A 15,325-nucleotide genomic window follows, 5' to 3' on the forward strand; every position below is an offset into this window, starting at 1 on the left:
GTGTAGATATAAATGACGTGCTATGTCACATATGTATATACATACATATGTATGTATGGATGTAAGCATTAATCCGAATGCGTACCTACACGTAAATAAATTTGTATAATTTGCGGAATTCTTGAAATTGGCATGGAATGCAAAAATATGAAAAGTAAGCAGAGAAGAGAAGAATATATACAACCTAAAAAATTTGCCATCAAATTGCAGAAATTAATGAATTCGGGTACATGTTTTCATCGCAGTCGGGTATGTAGCCGAATCGGTTGAGCACAAAAATCAAGCGCCAGACATCGGTAATTACCTAAGAGAAAGATAGTGTTTAAAAAGAGAAACGAATTTCTCTTACTGTATCCAGGTGTATGGTGAATTTGCTGGCAACAAGAGTCTCACGACTTCTCTCTTCCCACTCTAGCACCTGGGGGAACAGAGGGCAAAAGTGACTATATGGATGTATGTATGTATGGATGCATCTACATATGTATGTACATGCTCCAAATATTTTGCTGAACTGAGGAGCTTAGCTCCCAGTAGAAAGGTGCGCTGAGCGCGCGTTTTGATGAGTTGGCTGCAAAAAAACGATGAAAACAAAGGCCAACGTTAAATTAATGCAGCCCTGCAATTAAGCGGAGTGAGTTTAAAAGAAAAAAATGTAAACAGAACAAAGTACCGAGTGATAAAAAAGAGGGCAAAAAGCAATGAGCGATAAAGATGTAAAGCAAAACAACAATAAAAGATGAAACCTTATTTGCCGTTATACTTATGTATACGGGTTGTATGCATGTATGTACATAAGTATATGAAGATGTAGTCATTATTTTATAAACGAAATGTATTCACATACAGTAGTGTGCAAAAAGCAGGCAAAATTATTTATTCTTAAATTTCTTATAAAAAAAAAGAATTACAAATAAAGTGCACTACAAAGTCCAGTCTAGTAATATGTACATAAATGAAAACTATTTTATTTGTTACATTTGGTTTAATTTTTCTAGAAAAAGGACATCATATAAATTAAGTGAGCAGCGCATATGTATGCATGTACATATGTAGGCATGCGAATGCGTCTAAAAAAATAGTGTCATCGCGCAAACTGTTTCCGATAAAAATGTGTTCATAGTTTTGCCGTAAAGTAGCATAGATTTCTTAAAACCTTTTGTTCAACTTTTTTTTTATATACGAAATAATCTGTAACTTCTTAAATTAGAAAATTTGTATACATTATTATTACCTTTTAGCCAAACAAATATGTAGTTATTAGCCGACTTCACAAAAAGGAGAAGGTTATCAATTCATAGTGGTCCCATACTAATTTGGTTTAAATCCGATCATTGGAGAATTGAAGTCGGTTTTGTTTTTTGCTTAAAAACTAGGTACTTGTTTTTAGTTGAAAATACATAAATTTAATTTTAATAAACAATTTCAAAGACAATTTTCAAAAATTTAGTCAAATATTTAAATTAACAATTGTTTTTAATTGATATTAAATACAATGAAATCACAATAATTATCATTTCTGAAAACGTGTGAGTTTACTTTATTTTGATGCAGAAATAATTACATAAATATATTAAAAACTTCTGAATGAAATTTTTTGAAAAATTCAGAGTCAGTCCAAGCCTAGCCCAAAATTATGCTTAACATAGCGCCTGTCGACATTTGAAGCGAGGCGGATGCAGTAAACGAATGCTTAACTGACTCAGGACGTGGACACTCTAAGATTCATGGAGACTTCGATTATATTCCTAATAACACGGATCGCTGCGTAACTAGACTGACGACCAGTGGTTGGAAGGAGGCGCCGGTGAAACAGCCTGAAGGTGCTCTCCGTGTCCGACATCTGTGAAACTTCGTTCGTGATACGAAGCGCTTTTCGCTATAACTTAGCACTTGAGTGTGGACACATTAATTGTACCTACCGTGCAAATTTCGTCAAGTCTTGAATTTTTGAAAAATGTACATATGTCAATGCAAAGTATTTGTCATCCCTATATGTTAAAGTATGTCAAATTTTAAAAATTTATTTCTTCGAAATTTTAATAGATGGCGGTATGAAATTTGGCATCCATGCAGACAAATATTTATACTTCATCATACAAAATCAACAATGTCAAATTATCATAAACAATAATTTTCGAAAATAATTCAACACTATGCAAAATATCGTCAGATTTCAGAAATAGTGACTCGATATTATCTGTATTTTGTTAGCTTTCTTTTGCACCGCACTGTATGTGCATTAGGGTGGTCCAAGAACAGTACAGTCGGAATTGTAATGCTCTCACTCCCTAGGATTGTTCTATATCGAAAAAATACACCCCTATTTTTATATATTGAAGTCAAAAAATAATTAGAGGTCGCTCAAAGCGTTCAAAGTTTTCCATGTATTTTTATATGGGAAAAATAAAATTTTTCGTAGAAATGGTATAGAATTCTTGAAAATCAATATTTTTCGATCGGAAAACTCTGGTTCTCTTCAGGAGACTTTCAATAATAATACCTAATTGTTTATTTAACCATTCTTTGATTTTTTAATGGTCCCTCCATTGCGTATTTCGGGGTTTTTGTGGGTTTTTGACGGACCTTTAAATTATAGTTGCGTTGAAAAAATTATTAAATAAACAATTGGTTATTATTGTTGGGAATCTCCTGCAAATAAACAGAGAAACAGATTGAAAAAGTTGTGGAACAAATGTTGTTAACGAAGCAGCGAAATTCTGCCGCCCATTTCTAGGGCCTTAAAGAAAAATCTTGCCGCACAAATATTTTACCTGGATAGATATTCTATCGGAATCCGCAATAAAATTTTACTTTTTGCAAAAAACCATATCGTCATAAAGAAAAAATATTTTAAAAATAGTTCTTGAAAAATCCCCATTTTTTTAACCACGTTTTTTATAGAGAATTTAACAATGATTACGATGGTATAATTTTAACTCCCTAATTTACTGGTCTTCACTATTCAAATCAACTACAAAAAGTTCAGCTGTTAATAGCTAAGTTAGCTGTAGAATCACGAAAAAATTCAAACTTTGACAGATCACATTTTGGAAGATAAATATTAAAAAATAATTTCCTCGAACACGTGTTAGCTTATTTCATGTAGAGAACCCATAAAAAATGTGAAACGAATCGGAGACATCTAGCAAAACCTTATCTCACATCAAAAACTTTAAACTCTAATATTTCAGAAAGAGTTTTAACAGAAGTACCCTTATTGCATCTAACTCCTCAATTATAAAATTTATTATATTTTAAGACTTTCGCCGAAATACATGTTTCGCAAAATATTGATATTTACGTGAGCTGAACTAATTTGAAAATACCTCCAAAAATTTCACGATTTTGATTTCCTTTATTAAATTTATATACATTTTTATGCAGACCATTTAAGCTTAAACTTCTCTATCATCTGGGGTGACTTTTGGGTAAAAAATATTTTAAAAAACTAATTTTCTTTATCAAATAAATGTTTGAAATTGGTTTGAAATCGGTTCAGTTCTCGCAAATACATATTAATGTTTTCCGGGGATTTTACAATACAAGAAACTTTATAATTCCGGTTGAAAACAACTCAACTTTTTTTGACAAGGCACCCTAATGTACATGTATACTAGTGATGTGCTGAATTGCCGGTACCCAATACCTCAGAAAGATTTTGGTACCCAATACTTCCATTTCGGTACCCAATACCGATTCTATACATAATTGCAGCTTTTGACATTATTTTCTACAGAATATCTCTCAAAAAAGTTGCATCGACTTTAATTCGACTATGAATATGATTCAAAATTAGTACGAGTAAGAAGATGCTTCCCTAAAAGTTGAACAATTTGTACTAAGCAATGTGGAAACCACATATCAAAACAATCTCATCGCTTTCTTGATATTGTCGCAACAGTAAAATACCATTTTATCAGTTTCCACCTTTGTAGATCTAAAATCTAAAAAAAAATGCTTTGACGGATGAAGGAAGTCTTTCAGACCTAAAAAGATAAAATCGTCCGATTCATCTAGAAAAAAATGTTTCAAATAAGGAAGAGTTTATCTGCATTGTGGCGATGGAAAATGGAAATTTAAACCACTATTAGCCCCTAAACTTGCTTTTGATAGGCTAGGCCCCCTAAACCGCTTTTATTTTTGGTCTACATGCGTTCTTATTGGAAGCCCAAACGTTTCGGTACCGAATATCGAAAGTATTGGATACTTTTTAAATCGGTACCGAGATCGATCAATACTTGAAAGTATCGACTGAGCACATCACTAATATATAACCACATAACAATTATGCACAAATCATGTGATTTATGTCGGCTGTGCAGCTTTATATATACTGTATGTACATACATACATACATACTGCATTATCTGCATTTTCAACTGTGTGCGTTATTTGTATGCTGTTATTTTTCAAGCGCATATTTCTCCCTCCCCGCCTCCTTTAATTGGCATAGCTCCGTTGTGTTCCACTNTGCATTTTCAACTGTGTGCGTTATTTGTATGCTGTTATTTTTCAAGCGCACATTTCTCCCTCCCCGCCTCCTTTAATTGGCATAGCTCCGTTGTGTTCCACATGCAAATTTGAGTAAGTAGTAATAAAAAATCATAAAAGACAACCAAGACAGCGAATGACGGTGTAAGGCTGTATAAAATGCAAAGTTGAATACACCATGAAGCAACATATGGACTGGACATGAGTACCAGGGTGGTGTGGAGTATATAAGCCGGGTTGGGGTGGTGGTGGTCGAAGTAATCGCCAATGCACTCTGCGTGCAACGAAGCTGTCTGTACTTACGTATGTATGTATGTATGTATCTATATACATATGTAGTAGCGGTGGGCGAGCGCGAGCTGCACATTTTACCGTACTCGCTTTGAATAAATTCAACCTTGTCGAACACAAGTCGCCAACTCAGCGCTTCAAGCGACCGCTATTGTTTATTATTATAATTATTTGTTCACTTTTATTGTTTGTATATATGTACATACGTATGTAGGTATACACGAGACAGACGACGATTGAATGGATTCGTCGATTGAGAAGTAGTGCCCAAGTTGGGCAAACTGCGAGCACGAGGGAGATTTGTACGCAGGTGGGATTCACTGACTGGATCTCGTGCACTCGAACACATTTTCAACATATTTCACTTTATTTTATTTTTATTTATTTTTTTTAATATTCTCCGCTACGTTTTATATCTTCGCTTGTTTTGTTTTCAATGTTATGTTCGCATTCTTTCGGCGGGAGCGTGACTGAGCGCGCTACTGCAAATGACGATCTAAAAATAGCCACACAACTCGCTCTGTGTGTAATTTATGTAAATATTTACGATACTACCTCTATATGTACATATGTACGTATATATTTAGGTTTGTAGTTTGTAATGTACCTAAGTATTTACATATACATACATACATATGTGTTACTGTGCCCGCTATGAATGGAGACCTTAGGTTAGAAAAATCATTAATTTTTACTATTCATTAAATACTTATCCGAATTGAATGAAATTTTGTATTTCGTTCGTGCGGGCTACCGTTCAAGATACAACATAAGGCTGTTAACATTGTGTGAAAGCATTGATTCATGGTTCGTAAACATATGTATCTGGCAACACTATGGACGTTATATTTGTCTATGCGAGACTTCTCATGGTCAGCCAGTATAAGCACACCTAACCTAAGCCTGCGAAACATTCTTGCTAAGTCTCCTACGATACCATCACTAATATGGAAAAAGAATGGTGGTTGGCGCAAGGAGGGCAAGGAAACACTGGAAACACTAATAGAACCCTACTTTCAAGGCCACTGATAGCGTTGATCTCTGCTTGAAACACACTGCAATCGTTCGTTAGAAGAAAGGATCGGTTGATCTGCAGGTTGTTGATTTTCGAGTAGAGACCAGCTCTGGTTCTTTGTTCCATCTTTGAACCATCGGTGTGGGTATACCTCCCTCAGCTACTGGCAGTCCTGCATTCGATTCTTCTCTGCTCGGGAACCTATTATTACCTTAGTATTGAGGTCCCGAACAGGCCAAGATCATGCCTCACTTTTAGAGTACGAAAACCACTACCTACACTGTCTCGCATATGATGTCGGCTCTGCTTTCTTCTACTCACTTAAGGTAATTGCAAACCAAAGGCTGAGCAAATTTTTGGAACACGCAGAAAAGTGCATTATGACGACGATTTAAGCCAAGGCATTTTTCTGGGGAACACTGAAGACCAACTAAATTGTCTACGTAAGATCAGCTAACCTAACCTAGTTTACAATAAACGCAAAAAAATATTTGCCTTCATATGCAAGTTGAGACTTAAGAGCGAAATACACCACACAAGCGGCTTGCCAAACATTCTTCAAACCTACTTTTCCCATTTCGCCATACACCATGCAAACATGACTCGTTCAAGCAAAGAATTTTAGTTTTCTTCGAGTTCGCAATGCTAAATATTATGGTTTTCTTTCATTTTCCTCTCTTACGACCTTACTCGGTGAAAATTTCGTTGCGAATGAGGCGATTTTGCTATACACAACGCAAGCGGTTTGATCAAACATCAACATGGCGGCCAGAAAATCAAAAAATTTTGATTTTTGCTCAAATTTCCCTCAAGCGGTTTGTCAAACCTTCAAACACCCCCATACACAGCACAAATGGCTTGAAGCAAAGGGAAATTTCGCTTGGTTTGTCAAACCGCTTGTGTGGTGTATTTCGCTCTTTAGTCAACAAGGTTATTTCAAGCTTACCCAGTTATCGGTTACTTTGTTTCAGTTTGCACTAGCTTATCTATGATACCAAGGCAAATGAAAATTGTAATAATTAATCGTAAAGAAATTGTAGTAGATAAGAACCGAACAGAGGAGAGTGGTAACTCAGTACAATGCAATACTAATAACATTTTGGAATGTAGTATACACATATGTATGTATGTTATATTTTCAATTAATCACACAAATATCTACAATATGAATTTGTCCTTGGTGCCAATCAAAATTTCGCTAATCTTTTCAATGGAAAGTTTTATTTGTCCATCATTTAGCGATCATCTACTATAACTTAGTTGGAATAAAGGTCAGGATTTGAATACCGATTCGAAAAAATTTGTGGATGGTCTACGTGCTACCTTGAACGTATGTAGTATGTATGTACATATATCTATAGTACTAGCATGATGATTAATGGTTGATAAAATAGATAAGAACTTTTCAATTTAGATATTTATTGCCACAGTCATCAAATGTAGGACATTTGATTTGATATCTGCTCATTAAAGTAAATTTGTTGTGATTTTTTTTGGACGCAACGATGTTTAATTACGACGAGAGCTTTTACAGATTTCTAACTTCTAGAGTATTCCAAGTTTCTGTACCCAGCGCAAGTTCCAATAAAAAAGTACATATGTATTTAACATTTGATGTTTTGCTGTCCGGCTATGTTCTAGCGGTGCCTACCTGTGTGCCTCTATGGAAAACAATGCACTTGTTTCAGCATAGAGTTCTAACACACAAGCCAGTCCAAACTCCTCGATGAAAAATCCATACTGCTACAACAACAACAACAGAATAGCAAAATATGTAACCTGAGTCCCCCTCTCCACTAAAGAAAGAAAAACTTGAATATGGAAAGAACTTTTTAAAGAGGGCACAAATCTAAAATTGAAGTCTGAGACTTACACTAGGAAAGATTAGATTTGTTTTTCATTAACTCGGCCTCTCTATAGCTGCTGAAGGACGATTCATAAGGAATGGGACCTATCTCCTGAGGTTATTTCCCGGCTCTACGAAGTCATAGACTCTTAACGTCATGCGGCAGTGGGTTATCAACTGACACAAGATTTGGACTTTCTAATGCTCTTGGAGCTCGTGCTCCACACACCTGAACACATACATATACGGGAGGCAGTAGTTGGAAATAGACACTGGTGAACTTCTACATGGTTGGATCGAAGCTTGACGGCAGGGTTGGTGGAGGGGTATTTTACTGATAGTCTTAGCGTTTTCCAAGCAGGCGCGCGACGTCTGCAAGGGAATTAAACATCTACTCTTATAACACAACGACAATCAGGGCTTTGGGCTCGCTCGGGGTGTACTCAAAGCGAATATCTCTCTGATCTCTCTTTGCGTCTGATTATATGGGTATCGGTCTTAGTAATATTGCAGGAAACTGCACAGGAAAGGCGAGTCGGTCTCACCGAGAAAAGGAAAGTTTCGAGGTCCCATCAAAAATTTCTGCCTTACCTTACCTATTTATGTAGATACATAGTTGAAGAACAAATTTGGTGCAAACTATTTGATTTGTTATACTGAAATTGTATAATTTACATACAGACAGAATGCGTATTCCATTAAATTCAACAGGTGTTCTATCTTCTTCTTCTTATTTGGCTACTACATATTTATAACAGAGAGTCTTCTGATCTTTGCTCGACAACGTCCAGGTGTTTGCGACGTATAATAGAACAATCATAATGAGAGAATTGTAGAACGTAGTTTTTGTTTATCGAGAGAGGGGGATAAGCTTTTCAATTTTCTAGCGAGCCCAAAGTAGCAAGAGTTGGCAAGAGTTGTTCTTCGTTTGATGTCCAGGCTGACATTACTGGCAGGTTATTACTGCCAACATTGACGCGTGTCCCAATACGCGAAGACTTTTTATGTGCTGATAGGAGGTACTTTGTCATGTCCTTCCTCTCTGCTAGACCAACCTCTTTAGTTTTCTGTTTTGAGGTCGAAAATGCCGGGCTGTTTTTCTATCACCTCACAAAAATATGTCATGCATTAGTGTATCAAAGATCAAAAGTATCCAAGCTGGTGCAAAGCCTCTGGGCGCAAATAAGCGTCGGTATACTATGTATGCCGGCACTAAAACATTAATTTATAATTACTTTTACATGTGTCAATATTTCGCATATCACTAATAAATGAATTATGATTATAAATATTTATCTATTGTATTAGGCAGCACATCAAAGCCCAGACAATGATTTTGAGTAACCTAAATATGAATTTATAAGCGCTAACGATCTGAAATTTAATAACTAAATTTCTTTCATATGTACTGTGGGCACAACCCGTATTGTTCTGCTTCGAAAAAATATATAAGGAGATTCAAAGCCTAATGGACTTAGTATTTCCTCTAAACGGCAGATAGTTTTTCAGACGATTTTCGTCATAGAAGGAGGAGGATTTTTAAAATATGTTTGCATTGGACCATGAATAGAAGAAAAATACAGAATAGCAGAAAAATATGTATAATGAAGCAAAAAGTATAAACTGCCTAGAGCTATAATGACTAGTAAACGAAAGTTCAGTGATATCGACAACAAATTGGAGCAGAAGGTTTTACGAATAGTTAAAGAAAGACTCGCAGAACGGGGAAAAACTTTATTAGTAAAAGAGGAGGAAAGCTAATATTGAGACCAACGACTCGCCTAACACTGGTGAATTATTTGTAATCAATTAAATTTGTCTAATAGACAATAGTATTGTATTTTACGATAACGCTTTCCACTTGAAAATAACTTAGTTACAACTTGTAAATATTTATTCGATAAAAATAAATACTTAAAAATGTTTCCATATGAGAAACAATAAAACTACATAGTTTTATTTTTCAACAATACATTATACAAATTTATAAAATAAATTAATATGTTATTTTACTTAGTTGGCAATATAAGACCATGAACCCCGGCATGGGTATCTACAATTTTTTATTAACAGCTGGATTTTCTTAACCGACCCAAACGATAAACGCGATCGGATTCTATTTCGCAACACCGAGAAGAATATAATTAATTATCCTAAGATGCATGTCCACACACATGTCTACATATATATGTATATAGTATTTATGTACATACATACATGTATAAGCTTACGAACATGTGATTATCATTTACATATACAGTGACTCAAACAAATGACCACGTGTTGATTTTTTTTTAAATATTAGTAGTGTTTTTCGAGCTAAATTTTGTTTGTTATTTTTCTACAAAAATACCGTCTAAGCTTTAACCAAAACCATATAAATCACAGTCCCCATACCCAAAAGTGTGCTAAAGATTCGGAATAAAAAGTTGAAATTTTCATGAAAATTTGTTGAATATTCCTAAATTTTGTATAAAGTTTGAAACTGTGATTTATATGGTTTTGGTAAAAGCTTCGACGGTATTTTTATAGAAAAATTACACAAAAATTTAGCTCAAAAAACATTACGAATATTTAAAAAAGTCAACACGTGGTCATTTCTTTGAGTCACTGTATGTGTGAATGAATGTACAAATGAGTTTATCCGAAAACACTACATAAATACATTCATATCAGCGAGTCATTACGCATAACTATTAAAAGCAGTTGTAAAGCTTCAGTCGACGATTTTTTTGTATAAATTACAAAAGGCAGCTAACTTACAGTGGTGTTTATAACACAAGCAACTACTCTCTATATATAGACACACATATATATTCTTGAAAGCTAGCGATCCTTCTAATCGAGTTCTTAAAAAAAAAATCCCACGTCTCAAAGCAAATCTAAAGCAACCCATTTTTAGCCCAATCAATTTTCTTGCAATAAATGAGAAGTTCTAAGCAGCTACGTATTGCCGTTGATTTTTTGCAATTTTTTCCCGCAGTCTCTTCCATACAAAAAAAATTTTCGAAAATACTTTATATGGAAAAAATGCAAAAGACCTTCAATAAAAAAAAATTTAAAAAAAATCAATGCGATTTTCGAATAACTCCGAGCTTGCATTTCGTATACTAGAATTTGATGGGCTACAAATCTGCATTCTCGAAAAAATTCTAAAAAATCTGATTAAAAAGTTGAAAATTTGCTGAATTTTCGCGATTTTTGTACAAAGTTTAAAAATTATATTTTTATGTTTTTTGTTGTGGAATGGACCATACTTTTATAAAAAAATTTCGGAAAAATATTACAATTAAAATTGTAAAAAAGCAACTGTGCCAATACTTTTTGCCGCCAGTGTATATATTTTATTAGAAATAAAAATTCCTTTTAAGCTAATAGGCAATACCCAAAGTAACTTAGTTATTCTTTATATGAACTAAAATTAACCACAATGTTTAATGACGCAAAAAAAACCGAAACCGAACGTTATTTTGATTCGGTTTCATTTCTTGATATAAAAGGATCTATAAAAATTTTGCAAACTCCGCTGGTCTTGTATCTACAAAAACTCGTCTTGGACTAAATCAAAAACTACTGAATAATTGGCTCGCTGGGGATTACTAACGGCCGGTGTAACCAAGGTTTTAGCGGTTAGTACTACCACTCGGTAGGAACGAGGTTCGATCCTGGAAATGGCAAACATTCGAATATAATTCTGCGATGAAAAAGCTCTTCGGAGGCTGCGTAAAATGTAAGGTGCCTACATTTATGCGACACCATCCAACAAATGTGCGCGTCATGTATCTTTTTAAAACTCACTATAACCCTGCAGGGAAAGCTACCAGTTGTGAACTAGAATTCTACCAGTTTGCGTTTCAGCCCAACTAGTTCACATTCTATCCTTTTTCAATGTTAGCGACTGGTATTTTTAACATTGCGATGTCCTACGAGATGTCAATTGTCAGGCTATGCATCAGCATCTACTAGTATAAATACTAGTAGCATCATACCAGTTGATGAGATAGTCTGCCAATTCATCCCCCATGAAAAGCATTAGTATGCCTTTTTGCTCGCGGCGCTCCAATAGTCGCAATGGCCGACAGAGCAAAGCACTCGCGTGGTATGCCTGAGGTACCAGGTTCAAGCTCGGGCGCAGGGAAAATTTTTTTATTTTATTTTTTTTTTTATAATATTTCCTTTATTTATATTTTTTATTTAGGGTTTTTTTGTTATTCTTAAATTTAAGTATTAAGTATTTCTTCCCACATATTTGTTTCTTTTTTATGTAATGCAACCAGATTTTTAAGTTTGCTATTTATATTTAAATTGAAATAATTATTCCTACTTACATTGATTTAACTTTAAAAATCTTAACCACCTCCAAGCGGCCTCGAACCTGCGATCCCAGAACCAGAACCAGTAGTCTTCACGTCACGCCACAGCCGGCATTTGTAAGAAAAGCAATTAATTGCTTTTTATTTTATTTGGCAATTCAAAGGCAGATGTCGCTGAACGCTTAAGTTCTCCGAAAATGTCGAACTGGTATGCACATACTAGTTTATGAACTAGTATATTTTCTAACTGGTTTGGATTTTCACTGCAGGGAAATAGCACCTATCTTTCTATGATTCATGTTAGACGGCTAGTTACGGTACACAATGATGGAAACTTATTAAGAGTTTTTATATTTCACACCATTAATTCACATGAAAAGTTTAATAGTCAAATACTGCATTAGTTTAATGAAAGATAAAGCCTCTTTACAAATACCTGCTAATTACAATGCCACCACCGTATTTGCACAGACTTTGATTTTTTGTGAGAAGATATTTACAACGTTACTTAAATTTTGACAAGTTCTTACTGGTGTTTTCCAGATAAACTGAAGTCAACATAAACAAATACTCAAGTTAAGTATATATGTAAGTATGCATATGTAAATATATTAGGGTAGTTCTTGTTCTAAGTACGTAGAAAACAAAGCTGTCCACGAAAATTTCAAAATTTTAAAATAAGTTTTAGAGGTGGCGATACCAGGGTTTGAAAAATTTAAATCTAATAACTTCACATATTATTGAAAACTATGAAATAATATAAATTCATAGTCATCGAAAAATGGAGTTATTATAAATAAATAAATAAATAAATAAAATCTTTAGAGCTTAACCAAAGACTGTTATTGGTTTAAGTTTTTTTTTGAGTAAGTTCAGGAGAGAGTTAGTATGGATTCTCTGAGCTCAAAACGCATATTTTTTTTTTCTTTGGGCAGTTTTTTGCATTAATGATATTTGTGTGTGTGTGTTTGGGATATAACTTCATTCATAACTAAACTGATAAATCCGATCAATACCAATCATTAATTCGTTGAAAAGACAAATACGCTTCAAACGGCACACCACTTGTTTTGATCGGACCAAAACTTGCTGAGTTACAGCTGGTCAAAGTCGAAATTTTTGTAATTTAAAAAATTTGAAATAAAAAAATTTTTAAATTTTCGTGGATGTCTTTATTTTCTACGTGGAACGAAATAAAGTGGTACAAAATGTATATGTTGATGCTTTTAAGGGGCACCCTAATGTGTATCTAAATTAATCAACGATTAGATGAGTAGGTGAAGTGAATAAGTGGCAATCTCATGTGACGTTTAAATTTAGAACGCTACGAACATACACATGTACATATTATAGTTTGATTTATTTATAGCTTGACTTGTTTACACATTTTCCATTTTATATTGAATGGAAATAAAATTAATGTAATTCAATCCATATATAACCACATACATATGTACATCAGCCCATATCATATTTCAGAACGCCCACAGATGTATAAAAAAAAAAAACTGGTCATCAATCAGATTGGCTTATTATTATGTATATCGGCACTAGTAGAGAAATTAATGTAAATTAAATACTTGCGTTAAATCAAAATTTTTTGTTACAAATAAAGATAAAAATAAGCATATTTATAAAAAAAAATTTGAGTCGGGTTAGCTGCATATTTTGCTATCAATCTGAGTACACACATAAGTGCTCTCTCAGAGTTCGCTAGTCCATTTTTACTAGTTTTTGTCGCTGTAGTCCCATTGTGCGGCATACCAGCTGAGCTGGTTGAGAGGATGCAATCATATCAGCTGTTAAGCGTATTTTCGTCAGATGAAGACATGCCCGAAGATTGGAGTTTCAGTCTATGTACGTTGCCCTAACACCAAGCACAGTGGTGCAAACGCGAAATTCACTATTCAAATAGGTGTACAGCCTACAACTCTTGACGGATTTTCAATTTTTCTTTTAATGGAAGCATAATTTAATTTGTAAGAGGTTTAAGGAGCTGCTTTTTTAAATTTATTTGGTTTTATAGTTAACGGTTTTTTGATTACAGAAAAAAAGTTTTCCCTAAAAATTTTTACAACGATCAAAACAAGTGTTACATTAAATAAAAGGTAATTGAATCTTGCTATATTTTGTTTATAATTCATTTTTATTAAAATGCACGTTTTCGGGATATTAACAAAGATAAAAAAAAAAATGTTTTTATTTGCAAAAATGGCGGTCGACCGCCGCCCATAAATGTAGAGGAAACGGAACTGCCAAGAGAGAGACGAGATGCACCCTAGCAAAACTCTGTTCTGGGTGGTGCCACCGTCTTAACAGCTACCTCTCTCGGCTGAACACAGAAGTGGCAAACACTTTCCCCGCATGAGGGCAAGGTCCCGGAGTAGGAGGATAAAGACGATGATTCAAGACAGAACCTGGGAGGTTGAGGTCTGCTGCGCATATGCATGAATTCGCCTTGAGTTACAAAAAAAGCACTAGATTAGTAGTAGAATTTATGGGCCGCTACATTTTTTACAATTTTTTTTTTGTTAAATAGAAAATGTTTTACTTTCTAACTTTTGTATAGATAATCTATCACATTTTACCAAGCAACGCAATTTAGCACACCAAAAAATGCACGCAATATTATACATATCATATATACATACATTCATTTTATTAAAATTACGGTAAGAAACAATATACAAACACAGGTACATATATGTATATGTATGGAAGTTGGATTGCATTTGATATTAAAAGCTTATTAAAGAAAAATTCATAATTAACACCTTTTGTGTCACACCAACATTTTTATGGTATGCGGCTAGCTGGCAGTGTTGCCAAGTTTCGAATTTGAAAAAGCACTAAAACCCAAGAAAAATCGCGTTTTTTAATGGACTTTGTATGCATAAAAAATTTTATTGTAGGTGTGCCGATTCAAATTTATAAAAATTTGTGTTTTTTTCTGTTTTCTATAAATTCAAATATTTTCGTCCAAACGACGCAACGTTAACATTTTTGTTCTTGTTTTCTAATTTGCAGCTGTGTCCGGCGTTGCCGTTTGGCTTAGATTTGCGATGCTTAAATATTCATTTTTCTTCGTTTTGCTTAATTTTTTCTACAATTCCTATCAAATGAAAGTAACAACAAGAAATTAAGTTTCATGAACTATTTGGAAGTTTAAATCTACACTGTATGCTCTTATGATCTCGAGAACTAAAGCAATGTAAAGAACTTTTCTTTCCTACCGTTTCACACCTGAAACAACAAAATTTGATTTCGCTTTTTAAAGTGTCTTATTTTTTAATATTCGTAAAAAATGTAACAAATACAGCCCAAACCATTCTTTCGCTTATGATTGTCATTGTGCCATGATTTTGTTTC

The 15,325-nt window shown here is 34.1% G+C and overlaps 1 protein-coding gene across 1 annotated transcript in view; it reads right to left on the bottom strand.

Annotated features, from left to right (window-relative positions):
- Prp16 (ATP-dependent RNA helicase l(1)G0007) overlaps positions 1-15,325 on the bottom strand; it is a 64,530-nt gene that overhangs the window by 21,389 nt on the left and 27,816 nt on the right. The window lies entirely within an intron of this gene.

This window comes from Rhagoletis zephyria, unplaced genomic scaffold (assembly GCF_001687245.7).
Source record: "Rhagoletis zephyria isolate East Lansing unplaced genomic scaffold, Rhagoletis_zephyria_1.1 Rzeph_scaffold_02074, whole genome shotgun sequence".
Taxonomy (NCBI): Eukaryota; Metazoa; Arthropoda; class Insecta; order Diptera; family Tephritidae; genus Rhagoletis; species Rhagoletis zephyria.